Raw genomic sequence first — 17,507 nt, 5'->3', positions numbered from 1 at the left:
GTTGTTCTCTTTGCATTTCCTTTTACTACACCTTGGGAAAGGTGACAATGCTTGCTAGACTCACTCCCCTATTTAAATGTCAGATTTAATTAAAAAATACTTAAAGGCAAAATACCTATTATTAATACTTCCTTATTGAAGTATTGTAAATTTCTTTGTATGTGAACATAACTTTTTGTCCTCCCCCCCCCCCCCAAGCTGGCAGGTATCATGATTGTTAGGTTTTAGTTAAAATGCTTTGTAGTCTACATTCCCAGTTTCATAATGCTTATATGAATGGTGAACTCCATGATTTAGAAGTTTAATTGTATTTCATCCTACAGATCTGCAATAATTAACATTAGAGCACTTAGATTATTTTCAATATTTTTCTGCTTTTCTCAAAAAATAAAATAAAACTATTTTAGACTTTTAGGTTTGATGTGGCTGCATCATTATGATCTCTTATAACAACAGAAGATTTTATAAACAAAAAAAAAATGAATGGAATGCCTTTACCACAAAAAGTGTATTTTCTCTTTGAAAATGTTGGCAATTCAATTTGCTTGCATTTTATGGTAAACTGCCCCAGAAAGTAAAGGAAATAGACATTCTCACTGTGTATTACCTTTATGAACTGTGGTGTTGCATTTTTGCCAACCATAGCTGCTGACTAATGACATTGACCAAAAGATGAATGGTCAAACTTTTATTGCATTTCACACATAAATAAAATGTAAACTTTATCCTTCTCCCATGAAAATGTTTTAATAGTAGTTTGTCTTGAGTTATACAGTGTGGTGCAACAATTAGTTCAATATTCAGTTTTAAAATGGTGTGGTTTGACTTAACATAAATGTTGGGATAATTTAACCATTTTTAAAATTGAAACTTTATTTTCGGTCAGTTGTACATTCATTACTGGGATGTTTTGAGAAGACCTTTAGGCTGTTGTTTCACCTAAAGATTGAGTAACAGATAGGTAAATTGTTTTTCAAAAGGTGTTAAGCATCTAGATAAGGAAGAGGGATGCTCTAATTATTTTAGAACATTATACATGCCCACCATTTCTCAAATAACTCAGCTGGCTTGAATAGTATCTCTCCCACCCAAAGAATTTAGTTGTGGCAAAGATATTCTTTTAATGCCCAGAGAAATCTTTTTTTAACTAATTAGAATTCAGATTCTTTTTTCTTTCTTTCTTTGCTCTTTCAGTGAATTTTGGGTCTATCATATAATGCACATATTAAATTCATACACGGCTACTTAAGTTTCATGCCATGTAACTTAACGGGACATGCCATGACTAGCTTCTATATAGCTTCATAGCTCACAAAATGCATTCTCATTCTTACTAGACAAACAGGCTGTCTCTGTAGCTAGTTGGAATTTTATCTTATTGTTCATTGCAAATGGCCTGAAGATTTGATACATAGGCAAGTAAGTGAACACATTTGCAGTGTCAAGATAAAGTAGCTCTTTTACTAATTTATGAGTGCATAAAAACTTAAAATACAACAAATCATTGCTTCCAAACTTTTTTGGTTTTAGTTTGTCTCCTGCCCCACACCAAGAAAAAGAGCACGTATTGATTTAAATGGAATGACTTTAGCAGAATGTTCTAGTATTCTTCTGTGTTAATGTTAACATTGCTCCAGAAAAGTAGCAAGAATGGCATCTGATCACTAACATATTGCAAAATCAGTTCCTTATTAAGAAAAGCGAGATATGTATCCCCATTCAATAAGTGTAGGGAAACGGCTAAACATGGAATGTGCACATGGATGTGGCAAGAGCATGCCCGCTGATCAAAGTCAGTGCATTGAGTTGGGTTATGGTGCGAAGACATGGGAAGGTAATAGGAATTTATTTTATTTATTTATACATTTGGCTTATATACCGCCCTGACCCCGAAGGGTCTCTGGGCGATTTACATACAAAGTCTAAGTCTACTTTCCCTATCTACGGCCACATGGTACAGGGGCAGGGGCTGCCTACCGGCACCCAGGTGATAGGGCTTGCTGTTCTCCGGCTCGGCTCCTACTTCTTCTAGGAAGCAGTAGAAAGAACTGGCTAGGATCAACACGAGCCTTTGTGTGCAGTCAAGCACTTCCAAGGAAGCCATACAGGGCTGTCCATATTTAATATTCGGACAGAAACTTTTTTTTTTGTGCAGAATTGCAGATTGCTCCAGAAGGAACTTAAATTGCTGGAGGGGCTTACCAGGGGTGTGAGGGTCTATGGATGGAACGGGGAACAAGGAGCCCTGTAGCGTATATAGACTCTCCAAAGTCTGTGCAGAAGCTGTACCTGTGGCTTTTTGCTCTTGAAAAACCTGTACAACCCTACGAGAACCTGCTCCCGAATTGCTTTTTAACCAGAAGCAAATTAATCAAGTCATATTTTTATCCTTGTTGATTATCTTACACATTTATTTTGTGCACATTAGGAGATAGTACCAACAAAAATACTGCCTTATTTTGGTGGAGTAATGATTATTTAGGGCATCTTGGGCTACAGCTTCATTCAGCGCAATGGTATATCTGCCACTCAGCTGACACTGATGTCAGGTTTAATAGACGGTTTTTCTCTCAGTCTTTGACCAGTTATATTTTTTCAAGTACATTGAAACTAAGTGTCTGGTTTAACACTAATTTTTCTGTCCTTTTTTACTATGGCTATAAATGTGTTGATGAAGGAATTGGCTTTCTGGCTTACAGCTGAAGGAGTCACATTATCTTCTCTTGGTCTTACTAATTCAGGGTAAACGATTATCAGTGACAATTTATCTGGAGAGAAAAGTAGCATCACATACTGCAGTGCACTAAAGTTTTGACAGATATTTTAGTTTAAAAGGTCTTTTAAAAAAAAATTATTTGAATCACTGCTTACTGCCTCTCCTGAAATCAGTGTAAAACAATTATTGTATATTCCCAGGTATGACAGGTTGCCAGTGTTTTGGAAAAGGAAACAGTGCAGAGAAAATACAGTGAAAGCCTGAAAGTTTGCAGATTGCTAATGGGAATGCCTGATGATACCCACAGAGGACTATTTCTCCCTTGTTTTCTTCGATGGTGTAAAGCCATGTAATTGAAGTCTCACAATAGTATGACTAACCAAATACATTGCATAACATTTATTCATATACTATGAACTATAAATACTGCAAATTAAGCCACATGAAATGTCATATACTTGCTTTTGTTAGCCTGTTTTGTGATTTATTTTTTTAAATGGGTTTTTCAAGTCATTAATGAGAAATAATGAGATTTTAGTGTAGCTCTTGGGTTTCAACTCCTTGGTTTGGGGCTCTGAAAAATCTCCACATGGATACATAAAGCATATTCCATGCAAACTATTTATGTGCCTATCATGTTGCATAAATATTTGAAGAGAATCCAGTGTGGATCCAGGATCACTTTGCTTAAATATTTCAGTATTAACTTGCTTTGTACTTGTAAAACTTCTGCCTACAGTTTTGTTGGGTATATATTTAAGTTCCTTTGCAAATTGCAGGGGTATTGCTATTACAGTAGAGCTCAAAACTTCAGTGTGCTTGTAATCTGGATATTTCAGTTGGTAAAAACTCATGTAATTTCCTTTCCCAATTGACACAGTTAATAAATTAAAAACTATTTTTATGTTTTCTTTAGAAATTCTGCTCAACAGAAGCCTTGCAACTTTTGGAAATGCTTTCATTTTATGTTAGTGCATGTTTGTTAGGTATGTAGCAAATTCAAATACTCTTTGTTGCAAAGAACATATACTGAGAAAGTATTACAGTGAATGGAAAACATCATGTTAAAAATTAACTTTCATTATTTTAAAACTACTTTGTTTCAGGGAAATTTTCTAGTTGCTTTTGCTATATCTATATAAAATCATTGTTTCCTCTTTTGAATAATAATTTAACAAAGAGAGAATTTTTGGTAGTGAACACAAACTGAAACAAGCAAACCTTTCTCAGACTTGTTTCTTGCTTTCTTTATCCCAGTGGATGGAAAGGTAAAAATTGTGTAAACGTTATTTTATTTTTTTATGCAATATCGTTCTGTAAATATGAGTTATCAAATAAGGATGTACCTATGATTGAATCTCTGATTCTGCACAGTTAGAGTTTATATATAAAATATAAATGTGTTTTGACAATCAAGGACTTACTGTCAGTCTTCCTTTACGATGTTTTATTAATGTTATGCATTCCATTTGTTAGACTTGAGTACCAATGTGGGAATTTGTATTGTCTGTAAAGTATGTAATGTTTTTACAGCTTGTTTTAAAAAAGGAAAAAAGAACCTTGTAAATGTATATAAACAGAACACAGTACTGCTTTATATCAGGAGGCATATGATGTACTGTATGTAAGCAATAATGCCTAACAGTGCTAACTTTACAAGTAGCATAAAGATAGTTCCAAAAATTGTTTGGGGAAGATGATAGCTTTGTTTAAGTTAATGAATATTCTTAATTGTTTTTAATCAATAAATTCAACCATTTTCCCGTTGTAGTATACAATGTTGTTTACATGGTACAATCTAAGTGGCAGGGGAAGCAGTCTTTAAGAACTGTGACTACACCCGTAGACACACATTCATTATGAAACGAATGGCGTGACTGCACTTCTGCGAATTAAGGAAGACTGCAAGACTTATTCCATATCCTGGAAGGAAGGATAGGGTCTTCTTCTTCTGCACCAGTTGATTATTCTTTTCATTTAATTTGAAATCCTTAAGCCCCAATATGGATTCAGTATAAATCAGATTTGTATGCTATAAAAAGTGGTTCTGTTCATAATTCACATTACAATTGAACATGGTCATGGTTTATTTTTACTTAATTTTTTCCATCGGAATTGTCACTGCTGAAATGAGCTTTATTCAGTTCAAGCAAAAGACAGAATTAAACTTAAGTTGAGTTCGAACTGTGCTTTCAAGTCTGTACAGAGCAACAGAGCTATTTGAAAACTGTCATCATCGCTTTAGGGTTATGGGGGAAAGACCATTGGTTTATAAGTGTATATGACCTAAATTTTATAGGACAAAATGTTTTTAAATGCTAGTCATTTATATAATGTGCTTTGAAGGATTTGCTAGTTCACTTCTGTCACTTTTAGTACACTGGTATCTTTTTATATGTAATGTATGCTTTTTATTATTGTAGCAAAGCATTTCAGTAGAAGGAATTTTGCAACAGTGTTGAGGGAAATTTTATCGTTGGAAATTAATTATACTGGATTCTGTCTCTGTAGTTTTGTCTTACTTTAACAGTGTCTGGAAAGGACCTTGGTATGCAAATAAACCCAACGAGCTCCTTTTAAAAATACTGTGTGATCAGCTAATCAGTCCAGAGATAAGATGCATTTGAGGAAAAGTGCACAATTTAATGTGTAGCCCACTCAAATAGTAAAATGCTTCGGGCGGAGAAAGGGTACTGTATAAAAAGAATGCTGCTGGAATGCATTTTCTAATATAGTACTGTTTTCCCTGAAGTCCGTTATGCTTTGTTTGCCTTTTCAGCTCATAAAATCCCCTGTAATACTGGCAAAGGAGATTTATTTCAGTGATTATACAGTATTATTTTAACATGCAACGTCAGATCTGTCCATTTTACTGTGAGTGTTGATTTTTTTAAAAAAAATTGAATGACCCGTTCATCAGTTTAAAATGTGTAGAAGTAATACAGATGCTTTTGTATAAACCTGGAAAGTATGAATTTGTGTAATTATTTTGTATTTGAAATAAATTAGGTGATGCAGGATTCCCGAGAAATCAGGAATTCCGTGATAAAGTGTTCGTGTGGTGGTTGTGTGTAGTCATATATATTAGAAAACTGCATAGGTTTTATTAGATTATGCTAAAAAAATTACTATGTTTACATGTACTCTAGGTCTAAGGTTTTCAAAATATGAATTGATCTTTTAAATAAGGCAGTTGTTATTTCCTTGGGGAACTGCATAGACCTTTCTGCCACTAGCAGTCTATGATCACATCCACATATGGTTGCACATTATGCTGTTGTTATGCTACAGGAATCATTCACTGCCTGGATTGGCTTGCCTCACAAGAAAATCTACTTATGAATGACTGTTGCATCAAACGTTGTGTGAATATAGCCAAAGTCTGTCAGTGTCTTCTACCAAGAGTTCCCAATTCAACTAATGTGGCCTGTTGTTTGGATCCCCACTGGTCTTGGCTGAAAGTTGGGAGAACAAATGAAACACTCGCTATTTCTCAGAGACTGACTTCCCTCTGGAATGAACGGACATAACATTTCTGCTCATCTTCTCTTGTTTTTTTGAGGTAGCTCCATCTTGATGAAGGGAGTTTTGACTCTTGAAAGCTTATAGCCCCAAAATCTTGCTCTTAAGGTGCTTCTGGACTCAGATCTAGCTAGTCTAGATCAGGTGAGAACTATACTCCTCTGGTATAGTGCATCTCAGCAACAAGAATTAAAGTGGAGTGGCTGAAGTGGGGGGGGGTGAGTCCCCTGAAAAAGAAGTGGGGATTCACCCCCCCCCCCCCTTCTTTTTCAGGAACAACAGTTTGAAAATATTCAGCATGCATTCTCAGGGTTGCCAGAGCAGATAACATCAAGGATCGGTCCTCTGTTCACACTTCTCCAACCAGTTATAGAAGTCACTAGAAATAAGGCCCGTTGTGGAAATAAATACAACGAGAGCTAGAAAGAGGCTCTGGGAGAGTGCTCTGGCTTTGGGCAAACAGTGTCAGTCTGCTTTTAAAACATGAACCTGGGACCTGCACACCACCAGAATACAGCAGGTTCCATATGCAACTGACATTCCAACTGCCTTGCGGGGGGGGGGGGAGTTTGAGGTGTGGAATGGAGTGAAGTCCAATCAGCTTCCATATGCAAAAGACCAGGTTGTCGCAGCAGTTGTGGTGTGGGCGGGACCCGGGCTTTGCCTTCTGATTGGTGGCGATATATGCTGAGGAGCAGTGCCATCAGCCATACACTAAGGGAGTGCATTTTAGAATTAGAACTTTGGCACCCACTACTCAATTATATATAAGGAGAGATAGGCAAAATATAGACCATATACAGCCACCAGTAACATAACTTTTTGTGCAACTTGCATGCTTTTGTTAGAATGGCAAGAATCTGGCGTATCTATTTTATTGTGTTAGTGGGTTTCCTGCTTTCTTTAATTATTCCTTATGGTTAACTTATTTGGATTTCAAAATATTTTTTAAAATGTATTATGTTTTTTTTTTATACCAGTGAACTTGATCATCCCATCTCTCAAGACAGGGAAAGGTAGAGATTTCTGCAATGCTTGGAAGATTCCCCATCTACAGGGAGAAATACAGGATTGTAATTTTAAAAAATAGACTCCAAAAAGAATGACCAAGCATTCTCATTAACTCCCCCCCGGAAGCCACAGAATGTTGAAAATGAGTTGGGAAAGTAAAAAAGAAAAAGAAAGGCAAATAGAGGCCCTGGTCACACGGGCCGGATATCGCGGGGGGGAGGCGTGGCTAATTGCCCCGGCGCAGTTTGAGCCGCGATTACGCGATCAGATGCACCGGTGGCACACCACGGGTCCTTCCCTCGGCGCCAGCGGGTAAACGAGGGTGGCGATCACACGATGATCCAGCAGCGCAGCAAAGAAGCAGTGCGGCGTGATCACACCAACAATGGCTACACGCTGCTGCCGTGACAAACGGGGTCATTTTTTTTTTTAAAGCCGAAATGGCACTTTCGCTTTCCTCTTTGTGCGCATGCGCCATTGGGTGCTTGTGCGCATCTTGTGGAGACTTGGGGGGGGAAACCTGTTTGCAAAGGGACATGGGCGGGTGCCGGATGCCACCACCGGAAACGCGATCAGACACCAGCCCTTGCCCCGCGGTTTCCAGAAACTAGTACCTCGGAGGTACTAGTTTTTAATTCCGCATCTTTGGCGGGAAGCCTCGGGTTTGCCACGGGAGCTCTACACTTCCCAGATGTTGCTGTGTGATCGCGCCCGGAAAATCCGCCTATCTTCCATCTCTGTAGCGTGGCTAATGCTCCGTGTGACCGCAGCCAGAAACTGGCTTGCTGGCATCATTCCCTCTAAGCTGTGGAGTCTCGTAAGCGAAAAATTCTACTTTGTAAGCGTCTGGCATTAAAGTTGTGAGCGAGCGATTTGGCTGCTGCATAAATTAGTTTGCTCTGGAGCCATCCTCCGTGAGCTAAGGCAAAAATGTGTGAACGGGAGGCTAAAAACCTGTGAGCTAGCTCACACTAACTCAGCTTAGAGGGAACACTGCTTGCTGGAACACAACACACAGCACTGTGCAGAAAAGGATATTTACATTGGAGCAGCATAGTCCGGTGTCCCCATCGTGGTGCCTTTGGATGCCATGGCACCCATTGACAACCTTTTCTGATGCCCACCAAGTGTTTTTAGAAAGTGGGTGGGGCTAGGTAGGGCTTTTGCTCAGTAAGGCTTCTGATTGGCCATTGGAGTTTTGATTGGCTGTGTAGATTTCTTAGAAACATTGCTTTAGCAGCAGCCGCCACCACAGCACAAGGATCTTCTCTGTGTGACTGAAGTCATGCAGTGGGCAGTCGTTCTGTGGCTAGCCCTGCCTCCTGCAGCGGCCATTCTGTTGCTGCACTCACCGCAATGTGTCAGAATTCCAAAGGTGTCCACAGGCTCAAAAAAGTTGGGAACCCTTGATGTAGTAATTTCCCAAACAACTCTACAGAGCCCTTAAATCATTAAAGGCTCTCACTACTTAAAACATAAGCATCCTTGAGGAGGATTTATTAGGATCGAAGGAAGCTTTCAGCTACAAAATGGGCAATACTCCTACATGCTTAAAAGTTTTCTGGGACATTAAGTGAAAATAGGGATAGAAAAATGTGTGCCTGAGGCCAACATCCCCGAAATTGAATTCTCTCTCCCTCAGTTTTGTCATATAGTACAGGGCAGGGATAGTTTCAAAAGTGCACTAATTAGGTTAGGTTACTGTTGAAATTCCAGGAATCTGGGAGTAAAGTCCAGTACTTTGAGGACTGTGTCCATTACTCATTTTTATCCACCCCTGGTCATACCTCTCTCCAGCTTGCTTTGCAGAGGTTAGAACTCTGTGGCTGCTCATTTTTTTTATAAATTAAAGATTGCAAGAGAGATTTTTTGGGTGATAATTTACCTACAGGTTGTTTTTTTTAAAGAACAAACAACTTTCTCATGTAGAAGAAAACTCAAAAGGTTATTAAACTGATAATCAGTCTTTGTGTATTCATTCATTCGTTTATTTATTTTGTACCCTGCCTTTCTCCTGAACAGGGACTCAAAGTGGCTTACACCATTCTCTTCTCCATTTTATCCTCACAACAACCCTGTGAGGTAGGTTGGGCTGAGAAGGTTTGACTGCCCAAGGTCACCCAGCAAGCTTCTAGGGCATGAGTGGAGATTCGAATCTGGATCTCTCAGATACTACTATAATGGTCTTAACTACTATATCACTCAAGATTTTATATATAATATGAATTTAGATGGATGGATGGATGGATGGATAGATGGATAGATAGATAGATAGATAGATAGATAGATAGATAGATAGCCCGGGACTGGCAGCAAGGCCATGGGAGGAGAACGCACTGTGTACCAGTGGCTGTGGTCCTGCCAACTACCTCCCTGGACCACCTATGCCTGACCCTCAGGTGACCCCACCAACCCTGGAGAAGGACAGCGATGGCTGGGACAAGGCACCGAACGCTGGCAGAGGCAACACAGTCGGCGGGAATGGAGGACTCGCAGTCAGCAGCAGGGCCAGGTGCAGAGTTTGCCTGGTGGTGGCAGATGACGAGAGAGGAAGTCGGTCAACCCCGAGTCTCCCTAAAACAGGAAGCAGGAGGGGAGGCCAGGAAGAGAGTGGGTCAGCCCGAGGACTGGCCGCAGCGCTGGAAGTGGCACCACACCACCCTCTGTCAGCCAGGATGCTGCCGGGGATGGAGGACTCCTGGCATGGGGAAGGAGGCAGGAAGGCGGAGCCCTCTCTTACCTGAGAGGTAGCCCTGGCCAGTGAGAAAGGCCTGAGGATGATGGGCAGGTACTGGCCCCACTGCGGGGGGTGTGTGTGAGTCAGGCTCACAAGAGGGAGGAGGGGGGGATAAAAGGAGGCTCTAATGAAGAGACCAGGGATGAAAAATGCTGGACACCAACATTGTGGCAGAGGGTGTTACGGCTGGGAGGAGGAAAAGCCAGGTGAGTAGTTAACCCCCTTCCGTCCCATTCTGAGGCCTCTGTGGGGCACAACCTAATGTCAGGAGCATGACGGCAGAAGGCAGCCTTCTCCTCGGGGCAGACGGGTGTGACAACGTGGTACAGAATGTGGGCACTGCCCTGCCGGGTGCCCTTTGCCCCGCCTGCCAGCACCCTTGGGCTGGATGAGCAGCCGGCCCCTGCTGCGGCCACCCATACTCGTTCCCCTGAGACAGGTGGTTGGGCCCACCATGATAGAAGAGGACCTTGCAAAGCCAGAGGCAGGTGAGCGCACCGAGAAGATGGATTTTACGCATTTTGGCCAATGGTTGGCAGATCATCAAGCTCAGCTTCTACAGGAGGTGACTCAGCAACAGCATGAGGCACAGGCCGCCCTTATGAGGGAATTTCTGCAGGTTCTGGAAGCTGCTCATCCCCCTGGCACAGGGGCTGCTAGGGGAAGTGGAAGTGGTCCCTTTGGGGCCACAGGCAGGGCCACCTAGTTCCCCCTGGCCAAGCTGGGGCCAGAAGACAAGGTAGAGACCTTTCTGGAAACATTTGAGTGCACCGCTGAGGCGGCCCAGTGGCCACATGCTCAATGGCCCTTTATCCTAAGGCCCTACCTCACCAAGGAGGCTCAGGCAGCCCTGAAGGCATTAGAAAAGGATGGGGCAGCATATTATAAGAAACTGAAAGCAGCCATCTTAGATCGATACGAGGTCACCACTGATAGCGACCGCCAGAAGCTCTACTCCCTGGCATATCAGCCAACTAGTCGGCCCCAGGCTCTAATTGTTGTGCTAAGGGATGCTGGTACCCACTGGCTGCAGCCAACCATGGATGATGGGAGACAGAATATTGACCAAATTGTCCTTGAACAGCTCCAGCACAGCCGGAGAGCAAGATAACAGCCACTGAAGGGAGCTCCAATGAATGTGGTCTGTGCTTCACCCATGGACAGTGGGGGCACTATAAGAAAAAGAGTCCCCTCATGGAGTGCGATGTTGGCTGGGAGATGGCCATGCAAGTGGTGACCCTTGATGCCCAGTCACAACTATTGATAATAGAGGTGCAGATAGCTGGACGTAGCCTGGCAACAATGATGGATAGGGGGAGCTCCATTTCAATTAACAGATCCCAGTTACTCCCGCCTTAGCTCCCCATAGTTAGAACGGCAGCTTCCACAGGCATGTAGAACAATGCCCAATAGTCAAGTGACCTTCTAGGGCTTGGCTCAGAAAATCAATCTCGCCTGGCTAAAAGAACTCCCATATCCACTATTACTGGGACGAGATGCCCCTGACTTCGCATCAGCATTACATGATCTGACAGCCCCGACCAGTGAGATGGCCACCCCAGCCTGAGACACTGGAGAAGGGCCCCCAGACCCAGATGCCGAGTCAGCTGGGGATGACCCAGCTGTGCAGTGGCAGTGAGATCCCCTCTTCTTGGAGGCACAGGCAGAGAACCAGATGTTGGACAGCCTGAAGCTCATCGTGGTAGTAAGTGAGGAGGTGGTAACAGAGAGACAGCAAAGCCAACAGCTCCCCAGGTAGTCCAGAAGTCAGGGGTGTGGTTCCAACCAACTGGCTCAAGCAAGTGCTAGAATCCATCGGCAGTTCTTGGTACCCACCTGGTATTGGCCAGAAATGTTAGCGGTAGCCCACGACCACCAAGGAACCCTGAATACCCTTCTTTGTGTGCTTGCAAAGTTCTTCTGGCCTACAGTGGCCGGAGACCTACAGGACTTTTGTAAGACATACGAAGTGTGCCAGAGTGTGTTGGGACACCCAGCCCCTCACACCCTCCTCTCCCCCTTCTGATTATCCAGGTACCTTTCAAATTGATTGCCATGGACTTTGTGGGGCCATTGTCACTGACTCCCCGAGGCACTTGGTACTGTCTGGTCCTGATGGAATACGCTACACATCACCTGGAAGCAGGAATAGCCCATACCCTGATGCACTACTTCACCCATGTCAGCCTACCATAAGAGTTCCTGAGAGCCGGGAACTCCCTTCATAGCGACGCTGATGAGGCAAGTATGCCAGGTTCTCCAAATATGGCAGATCTTCACGTTAATCCAAACCAGATGGTGAAGACTATGCTCCGCAGGCTGGCCCACAATCAACCCAATGCCTGGGACCTCTGTGCAAACTCCCTAATTATTGCAATCAGATAAACCCTGCAGGCTTCCGCAGGCTTTGTACCCTTCGAACTCTACGGGCAAATGTCATAGGGGTCCTAGGCTTGGTGAGCAACCAGTGGGTGACTGAGCCACCAGCTTTGGGAGCCCCCCCTGAGGAGTACATCTGGAACCTGAGGTAACAGCTAGAGAGAGCATGGGAAAGGCTCTGGTACAAGTCCAACAGTCCCAGAAACAGCACTATGATAGGGATACATGGAAACAGTCATTCCAGCCAGGGTATTGGTCAACTGGGAAACATTGGTCCTCACCAAGGGCAACCTGTGGCAGGGTCCTTTCTCTGTCAGTTGTGTTCTGCAGCCTCTCTTGTACAAGAGAATGCAGTGTGGCCTGCATCTGAGACTGTGATGGCATCTCTACATCAGTGACCTAAAATAATGGCTCCCTCATGGCAAGGGTACTCCCTGTCACCTGGCTGACACCCCAGGTGAGGTAACTGTCTGGGAAACGCCCTGGGGTAACCCCAGATCTGAGGAAGATGAACCACACCTCAATCCAGACCTGTTCCTGGAACAGCATGAAGAAATCCAGCAGCCGGTGAATCAGGTACCAGGAGTTTTCTCCCATCATCCAGGGTGTACCAGTCTTACCTCCCACCGTGTTACCATGCCACCAGGCAAGGTGGTCCAAGTCTGGTGGCGTCCCATACCCCAGAAACAGTGGGATATGGTCAGCCGTGAGGTCGATGAAATGCTCAACCTCGGCATGATTGAGCCCTCCCAAAGCTCATAGAGGAGCCCCATTTTGCTCATGCTGAAGCCAGACAGTAGTGTGTAATTTTGTGTGGACTACTGTGAAGTTAACAAGCTCGTCTAATTTGACACTTACCCCATGCCAAGGGCCGACATGCTAATAGATCAACTAGGGACCACCCAGTAGCTGACAGCTCTCGACCTCACAAAGGGGTACTGGTAAGTGCTCATACATCCAGCTGACTGGGAAAACACTGCCGTTGCTACCCCCTGAGGCTTCTTCCAATTCCGCGCGATCCCCATTGGACTACATGGAGCGGCGGCAACTTTTCAGTGATTGGTCAACCAGGCATTGGCCCAGTGTGTGGGTATATTAATGATATCATTGTCTGTAGTCCTGATTGGCCCACCTACATCCAGCAACTCAAGCAGGTCTTGCAGACAATGGATCAGGCTGGCCTGCAGGCCAAGTGAAAGAAAAGCCGGGTGGGGTTCTGAGAGTTGTAGCTTTTTGGTGAGAAAAGGACAACTCCGGCCAATACCTGATAAAGTGACCACCTTGGAGCAAAGCCCTTTGGTCCATGAAGAAGTGTCACATGAGATGCTTCCATGGCTTGGTGGGATATTATAGCAGATTCATACCCCACTTTGCCACCTTGGCTAGCCCCCAGGTGGAAAGCCTGCACAAGGGGCAGCCCAACCTGATCAAATGGGACCCACCCGGACTGAAAGCCTTTGACATCCTCTGATCCAGCTTGTCCCACAGCCACAGTGGGAAAAGAGGCCCTGGCTATCAAGTGGGCAATCAGGGCTCTCCAGTACCTCCTGGTCAACCTTGGTGGTCTGCCATGCACCATTACTATGGATGGCGCAGATGAAAAACCACAATCCCCTCATGCTAAGGTAGTATCTGTCTCTGCTTCCTTTCAGCTACACCGTATGACACTGCCCAGGCAAGACCTCAATGCAGATTACATATCCCACCTCTTTGAAGACGCACCCCTGAATGCTGGGCTGGGGCTGGCAGCAAGGCCATGGGAGAACACACTGTGCACTGTGGCCCCAGCAGATCCGGTCCCCCGGACCACCTGCACCCAACCCCTGGATGAGCCCGCTAGCCCTGACAAGAAAACTTACAAGGGAGGCAAGAAACAACGATAGCTGGGACAAGGCAGCGAAGTCCAGCAGAGGTGATACAGCCAGTGGGAGTAGAGGACTCACCATCAACGGTAGGGCCGGGCACAGAGTTTGCCCAGTGGCAGTGGATGACGAGAGAGAGGGAGTCGGTCAGCCCCGAGGCTCCCAAAACCAGGAAGCAGGAGGGGAGGCCAGAAGCAGGAGGGGAGTGGGTCAGCCCTAGGACTGGCTGCAGCGCTGGAAGTAGCACCGCACCACCCTCTGTCAGCCAGGATGCTGCCGGGGATGGAGAACTCCTGGCATGGGGGAGGAGGCAGGAAGGCGGAGCCCTCTCTCACCTGAGAGGCGGCCCTGGCCAGTGAGAAAGGCCTGAGAATGATGGGCAGGTACCGGCCCCACTGAGGGAGGGTGAGTCAGGCCCACAAGAGGGAGGAGGGGGGATAAAATGAAGAGGCCGGGTATGAAAAATGCTGGGTGCCAACGTTGTGGCAGAGGGTGTTCCAGCTGGGAGGAGGGGGAGCCAGGTGAGTAGTTAACCCCCTTCCATCCCATTCTGAGGCCTCTGAGAGGCGCAACCTAGTCAGGAGCGTAATGGCTTAAGGCGGCCTTCACTTTGATGAGGCTTGACAATATATGGAAGTATATAATTTAGAAATGACTATGTTAATCTTTTCTGTTGATATTTTGAATTTTGAACTGTAACGTTAACTCTGGTGCATCTCCTTAAGGAGGGAATTGCAGACTCTGATGCTGAAACTGAAACTGACCATTTTAACGTCCTGTGTCCCAGGAAGATGCACTCTGAACCATGGCTTAACCTGTACTACTTTTTTAATTTTATTTTTTTAATTGACTATATCAGTCAAAACACCTATATTCATTATTCATCTTATTGATATACTCATTTTCCATTTTTAACAATCTTGAAACAAACAAACAAAACAAAATAATCCATCTGAGGTTACTATTACAACAACCAAATTTTTCTCTCTCTTTTAGTCCCTCTTCTTTTCCTATGCCCCTAGCCTACCCGTTTATGAATCCCCTCCAACTTCCCCATAACTTATAATTAATCATAGTACCACTCAAATACTACAGTTCATTCTAACTCACATACTACTATTTTCCTTCATCTTCTGTACCTTGAAAGGGTTGCCTCCGATTATGATTGCTATAGAGAATCACTCTACAGCGAGAGGGGAGACCCCCCTCTCTCCCTATATACGGAGGTGTTGGGGGGAGCACACTCTTCTCCTCCTGCTACACCCATTTATGACAATCAAAGCTCTAAACTTCAAATTAAACAATTCTCCCAAATGCCTATTCTGTTTAAACATGTTTGAAGATACAGTCTACTCTTATACTAATACATCTTGCTTTCATGTGTTTCCTCTTACTTACACTATAGCCTAACTATCAATACCAGAATATATTTTTCCCTTCACAGTTCCCCCTCCTTCAGTTTTATAACAGCCTCTACAAGTTTTTCCCCTGTCTTCTCATTATGTGCTGTGAATATCTTATTGTTTATATTAACAGACAAATGTCCAAGTGCTAACCATCGATATGGTATTTCCTTTTCTCTCAATGTTTTGGCCGTTTCCCACAGACTTTGTCTTGCAGTCAGCACCTCTGGGATGACGTCAGCATACAAAAACACGCATGTGTCTTCAAGGAGCAAACCCTGTTTTTCTCGAGCTATTTTAAAATTTATTTCTCATATTAAGCTCTTTAAATTCGATTATAATATCCTGCGGAACTCCTGGGGGGGCTCTCTTTGAAATGTTGATTCGGAAAGCCGAGGTTATTATCTCTTCAGAAGTCTCTGTTACACCCTCCGACCTCAGCGTCTGTAGAAGCCACTTATTTAATTCCTCCTTAAGATGCCCTGTTGCACAAACGTTGGAGGAACCCCCCCCACCTGTAGTTTCGCTTTTCTTTCCCTTAGTCTCGTCTCCTAAAGGATAATTCTGTTCCTGGCCCATTTTTCAAACATTTGTACCTCTGATAAATCATCCGAAACTTTTCTAGCAGTCTGAAGTGCCGATTCTGCTTTCTCCTCGTTTTTACAGCTGAAGCAAGTTCGTCTAGTTTCTGATTTATCGGGTCAATAACACACTTGAGCTGGGCAAATTCCTTCCTTAATTGTTCCACACCAGAAGACAAAGCCTTTATCTCACTTTTAATCTCCTCCTTTATTTCTTTTAACGCCTGTGCAATTGCAGCCTGGTAAATTATGTTTGTCCTGCCAACCTAGCAGTTCGAAAGCAAGAAATTGCAAGTAAATAAATAGGTACCACTTCGCTGGGAAGGTAACAGCGTTCCGTGTGCCTTGGTGTTTAGTCATGCCGGCCACATGACCACGGAAACGTCTTCGGACAGCGCTGGCTCTTCGGCTTTGAAACGGAGATGAGCACCGCAACCCTAGAGTCGGATTCGACTGGCTTTCGAGCAAGGGAACCTTTACCTATACCTTTAAATTACGTTTGACTCCCCTCCAGCTGCAGCCATTTCCTCGAGCAAAGAAAGGTCTCGCTCTGATTCTTCGGAGTCAGTAGCTTCCTTCATTAATAGTTTAAAAGGTGAATTTTTCACACCTTTTTTGCCTCGAGCTCTTCCCTTAGCTGGCATTGATAGTTTTTGTTGTTATCTTGTTTTTTGAAGAGTATACGTTGTTTTTCCGTTGGGGGTAGCAGGAGAGCCAGAAGAACTGCAGCCGACCAGAAGGACTGCTGCCACCCCCCACCCCCCAACCTGTACTTCTCAAAGTGTTGTATGCGGTGGACCTTTGGAAGAAGACAACTGTGATACAATGAACCGAAGCCCACACATAGGACTTTGCAGTCAATTGCAGATCATGGATTTGTTCTCAAAAACAGCACTGCAGAGAAATGGGAACTTAGGAGGGGGGTAAAAAGTGGGAACCCTGGTCACCCTAAGGACTCATGGAGTCAGACAAGTCATGTGATATTTTCATAAGGCAGGGCCCACATGGGGGATCCAGGGGGCTCATGGTGGTTCTTGCTACCCCTTCCCAGAAGATAACGGTTAGTCAATACAACCTACACTGCCAAACTTCCTTGGGATGTCTATCTACTACTGTTATGGGGGCAGCAGTGTTTCAAAGATATTTCCTTATAAATGACATTGTAGCAATTTTAGAAGTAGTAAAGAAAAGGAATAGATTAAACTCCAGTGATTACCTTTAGAGATAAGAAGTGTCTTCAGCCTTTACATATATCTTTTGGTATAGTGGACATGTTAAATTTTAAAAAAAACAACA

Source organism: Gekko japonicus, unplaced genomic scaffold, assembly GCF_001447785.1.
Source record: "Gekko japonicus isolate JY-2015 unplaced genomic scaffold, Gekko_japonicus_V1.1 scaffold1793, whole genome shotgun sequence".
Lineage (NCBI taxonomy): Eukaryota > Metazoa > Chordata > Lepidosauria > Squamata > Gekkonidae > Gekko > Gekko japonicus.
The sequence above is the reverse complement of the archived record's forward strand: the minus strand, read 5'-3'. Positions refer to the sequence as shown.